Source organism: Canis lupus, chromosome 30, assembly GCF_003254725.2.
Source record: "Canis lupus dingo isolate Sandy chromosome 30, ASM325472v2, whole genome shotgun sequence".
Taxonomy (NCBI): domain Eukaryota; kingdom Metazoa; phylum Chordata; class Mammalia; order Carnivora; family Canidae; genus Canis; species Canis lupus.
In genome coordinates, this window is record NC_064272.1 from 13,148,937 (window position 1) to 13,154,643 (window position 5,707).

General features: G+C 38.2%; 1 pseudogene; it reads left to right on the plus strand.

The window, feature by feature from the left end:
* The first annotated feature begins 242 nt into the window (after window positions 1-242).
* LOC112675462 (E3 ubiquitin-protein ligase ARIH2-like) lies at window positions 243-1,750 on the plus strand (annotated as a pseudogene).
* Window positions 1,751-5,707: the final 3,957 nt, after the last annotated feature.

Below are 5,707 nucleotides of genomic sequence, written 5' to 3' on the forward strand. Positions count from 1 at the left end.
AGCCAGACCCAGTCTGGCCTGTTCAGGCTAGTAGCCATGGGCCATGGCTCCCAATGAAAATTATATGACATTAAATATTTGGGGTGATATCTTTCTGAAAGACTTCAAGAATTACAGAAGACAAAAAAAAAACAAAAACAAAAACAAAAAAAAAAACCACTAATGCATTTGAGAAAGTGGTAAAGTTTGGCTGGAGAGGAAGAACTCTGCTGTCCTGATCTGCAGCTTGGCTGGATACTAAGATGCCTGTGGGCATGAAGAGCCAGGGGTCTTTTGGCAATGAAGAGAACTATGACCCAAAGTATGAGGAAGAAGAAGATGAGGAACCGTGGGGGGGGCACAGAGAACTATTACATGGGAGTAGCCAGCAATGTGGAGCAGCACGGGGCCAACGCCTTTGATCCTGATGAGTACCAATTCACTTCTTGACCTATAAAGAGTTTGAGGGTACTCTCAAAGAGCCCATAAATAGCTTAGCCTCTGTCATAAAGGCCACTGAGATGCTCACTGCCATTAGCACATCTTCCCTATGGCACTGGTATCTCATTTAGTTGCTAAACTTATATTAGTTAATTTCCACTGTCAAGTAGCAGAGATACTGGACAGATACAAGTCTAATTCTCCTCAGTTGCTCATTGAGGCTCAAGTTCAGCCCCACCCCTCAAAACATGTCCCTACAGCCCACCCCCATCCCAACACTACATAGTGCGTATGCAGTTTGTGCAGAAGGAAAACCTACTTTCTCTGGCTTATCAGCACCAGTTTTGTCACAGCTTCTGGGAGCAGCACCATTCAGTACTTGGATGGCATGGGTGTAAATGTCTCTTGCATGGCTCAGGACTGTCCACTCCAAACACCAGAGAGCTTTGTGTTTCCATTGCTGCCTGATGAAGAATTGAGAGACAAACACAGGGACTACCTCTTTAGGGACTACATGGAAAATCATTACCAGCTCCAGCTGTGTTCTGATGCAGATTGCCCCCCTGATTATTCAGGTATAGAAGCCCAGTGCTAAGTACAGTGCAATCGGTGCAATGAGGTCTTCTATTTCAACTATTGTCAGATTTATCACACCCCCCACAGACTATGCCATAATCTGGAAATGGCTCAGGAAATGTGCTGGTAACTCTGAAATAGCCGACTCCATTACTGCTCATGCTAAAGACTGTCCCAAGTGCAGCATCGTCACAAAGAAGAACAAAGGCTGCAGTCACATGCAATGCTCCAAGTGTAAACACGACTTCAGCCAGATATGTCTAGGAGACTGGAAGACCCATGGCAGTAAGTACTATGAGTGCATTTGGTACAAGTAGAACTTTGATATTGTTGACCAGAACAAGCAAGCCCAGGCCAGAGAGGACCTCATGAAGTACTTGTTCTACTTTGAGAGGTGGGAAAACCACAAGACCTTTCAGCTGGAGGTGTAGATATGCCAGCGGATTCATGAAAAGATTCAGGAAAGAGTCAAGAATTATCTGGGTACCTGGAATGACTGGCAGTACCTACAGAGTACTGTCAAGCTCTTGACCAAGTGCTGATACACCCTGCAGTACACTTACCCTTATGAGGACTACACAGACCCAGGAAGAAGCTGTTGGAATACCAGCAGGTTCAGCTGGAGGCTGAAATTGAAAACCTCTCATGGAAAGTGGAGTGTGCAGACAGCTATGACAGTGGGGACTTAGTGCACCAGATGCACATAGCAGAACAGTGGAGGAAAAGGCTGCTGAAGGATTTCCATGACACCTAGTTCTTGGAAGATGGACATGCTGGAGTGAGGAGGATATGACTACAAGGTATTCTGGGTGAACATTCATGACCCTGGGCAACAGCCATGGCCCCACTCTGGAGACACTGACCATACACAACTTGGTCAATTTCTATGTTCTTCTCATCTTTTCACTTTTTGTTTCTACCGGCGTAGAGGCCATGTTGAATTGGCCTCTTTTTAGGACTTTTAATTCTCACTGGATGGTTGTTGGGAGGAAGGGAAAGTGTTTTTGTTTTTTTGGGTTTTTTTTGAATGACTATTAATAGTATTAGGCTTTTACAGCTTTGTAATTTTCAAAGGTTGTATAATTATTAAAAAATGCAGATCACAGAATTACATAGAACCTTTTAAAAAATAAATTGGCTTTGGCATGTTTCAAAAACACTTTGTATAGACTTTAATGACATTTGTTGAAATGAGCTGAATTCACATTGCTATTAACGCACACATATATATTTTAGACAATATTGAATTTAAAAACACTTAACAGCCATCTTCAGATTGAGGGATTACTTATTTGTCAGGAGAAGGATATTGAGTCCCCCAGAGAAATATAAACTCACAAGTCTGTTTTCTGTGCTGCCTAATATGGTGTTTTCTGCAATTTCTTCTAGAGCTGTACAAATCTTAGTCAGTAGACTTAGTTTAATTTTAAGTAGTTTAAATTTGTATATAATAGAACAGCTTCTCTAGACAATTCAACTGTTAGCACAAATTTTCCCAGGAATCAAAGAGGTTAAAAAGAATTATCTCATGGACACTGTATATTCTACTTGTTAATTAAATTTCTTATAAGTCATCCTTAACTCCTTTCTATCATTGTGAATGACATTTACTTAATTTTATTGTATTCCTAAATAAATACAATCTGACTTAATTCTTATTTGTCTCTCCTGGAATCCTTTGGTTAGCTTCTCACTATTGGGAATCAAAATAGTTGTAATTATACCTATTGAATAATTACTTTGTATTTATACCTGTTGTATACTCAATGGCCACACTACCCTGTCTTAGTGTTCGCCTTCGAAAACAAATATGCTCCCTGAATCCAGACCTTTAACAGATATGCCCACTAGAGTTCCCTCATTTAAGATAAAAGCATCAGGATTACCCTGAGATTATATGTGATAAAGTCTCCTCAATTCCCCGTTAATCTAATGTAGATTATTCCACTGTTAATGAGAAGGTACCTAGGAGAGTTGGAACTGAAGTGAATGTTCAGGCCTAGAAGTTCCCTCATCATTAAAATAACACAGCTGCACTGACTACACACTTCCTTGTGCTCAGCGTCCTCAAATTATAGTTTATTCTGTTGGATACACTGCATTTCTCTAACCCCATCCACATTTAGCCTAAATCTAAGAGCAGTTATTTCATATCTAACCAGATCCTAACAGATGAAAGTAAATAGAGGCCAAGAAGAAGAAAAATCTCATCAGCCAAAGAAAGTGTGTGTGTGTGTGTGTGTGTGTGTGTGAGAGAGAGAGAGAGAGAGATTTCAGGCTAATTCAAAACCGTTTATCAGGAATAATCATAAAACCGTTTAAAGCATGATAATCTTGAGTGCTCAGCAATCATGTGTTTTGCTCAGCAATCACTTATCAAGAGTATGTACTGTATCACTGCAATAGGTATTGTTATGGATGCAAAATATATTAACTGAGTTGTAAAGTAAGTACACAACCGCATAGCCAATTTGGTCTCTAAAAGAGTGGCATATTTGCCTCTTGGTTGACAGTGGCATTGGAGATAAAAGTGGAAGCTCAGGGTCATGCCGTTGGTCCTTGAGTAACTGATTAGTAAATAACCACAGACTACTTCATGGGATGAGGGCAATGATTAGAAGAGATCACCTTCTTATAATTCTGTTAGTATGCTACACTCAGCTTTTCCCCCTTGTCTGACCCTCCAAGTAGAATATCCAAGAATTATACAGCATATCATCAATATGCCTTTTTTGATACCCTTTTAATGAATCTCCTTGTTCTAACGAATGGTTTTGCATTTTAGTTTTAAAATGGTGAGTATGCTAATTTGTGTAAAAGGTTAGTACCTTTTGCCGCTGGGTCTTCTTCTTGCATCTTGGAAGAGCAAATTTTGTCTGCCTCATGGGCATTCACATTGCTAAATCTCAAGGTGAATTATATTTTTTGTTTTAACTGGGACATGTAGCCCAAATCCTTGTGTCTTTTTCTCCATGTGGATTAAATTCTTGTGTGTGTGTGTGTGTGTGTGTGTGTGTGTGTGTGTGTGTTTTAAATTTCTTCCACTCTCAGAACTAACTGGTGTATCTGCTAGGGGCTCCATATCTGGGGCTAGTTTCAACTGTGGTTACATAGCCTGGATGAAATCAACAAAATGTGAAGATCCAGGAAAGTTAGCTTTAGCTAAAACCCCAAAGAGGCCATTTTCAGGCTCAAAACTTTCATATCAAATGTAAACCCAAACATTAGAGGTTATAGGGCCAAATCATAATAGGGAAATACTGGAGAGAATGCTAGATGATGTCCTGTCTTGCAACTCCTAGTGATTTAATCAGACTGTCTTCTTATCATTTATGATGATAAGTTGTTGTGAAGCTCTGCCCTGGGTAAGCCCAATGTTTGAAGTAATAATAAGTTTTACCAAATTCAATTAGTCCAGAGTTTAGGATCTCTTTCTGTGGTTACAGCTCTCCTCTTGTACATTGGTACTTCTAATAAGTCATTGAAGACCATGAATTCAACTCTTACATCACACTTCACCTACAGTATGTCCTCTACTTTGCCCATGTAATTGCCTAGTTTCCCTTCAGATAGACAACTTGTCCCTAAGAATTTGAAGGCAATTTTTGTTGAAGACTATTTTTATGAGCTAAACATAATTTTCAGCTATGGAAAAATAAAGTTTAGGAGATATAGAAAGACAGATCTTCCATCTCTGGTTCTGTTCTGGACACTGTCACTGTGGTTTGAAATAGATAATTGAGGGAATCATCCTTAGTTTGTTACTTTGGGTATCCATCAGCCAAAGATTAAGTTTTGCTAATCCTAGATCTTCTGTCAGTCAGGTTCAAAAAAATACCTGTTGGGTACTATTATTTTTTCAAACAGTCTTAGATATGTAATTTAATTGTATAAATAGTATAATACATGATTCTATCTTCTAAGAAGCTTGTAAACATGTTTCTGTTGAAAAAAAATAAAAATGAAAGAAAGACAAACATACTATATAAATACTATACTAGATTTTATGGGGGTAAACAAGTATTACATGCTATAGGATAAAGGAAATTAATGTTTTCTAGAGAAATCATGGGAGATGATTTGGATGAGTTCTTAGTCATAATTGATCTTAAAAGGTATGTCCAATAACAAAAAATATACTAAAGTAAATTAGCATTCTACATACATTAGCAAAAGGGTTGACATGATGTTCTCTTTATTTTAAATCTCTAAACTAGTATTACTTTAGATAAATTTTTTAACAATCTGAAGGCAATGATATTCTCTGTCATTTGATGATGAATGAGATGCTTCTTGACTTCCCTTTCCTATCCAAAATAGAACTACACATAAGTATAAGTCCAGGTAACTCATGCATAAATGGACCTAAAACAGATAATAAACAGAATGTTGTAGATCATGAAGTAGCCAAAGTAGAAATGATAGGAGAGACTAGACTCTAAGATTTTATAGGAAACAGCCTTATCCTCACTCAGTTTCATGGTACAATCACAGGGATACTCTGGAGTAGTAACAGTCAGCTAAGAAGGTGTGCAAGAGTAATTATCTTTAGATTCTTACCTCATTTTCTGAATTTATACAACTTGTTTTAAGAACAGCAAATAAAGAAACAATGACAGAAAAACTGAGGATGGTTCTGAAATTTACAAATGTACTTCATTAGGAGGAAATTACCATTCTGACACAGACTGGAGTGGGATAAAGAAGAACT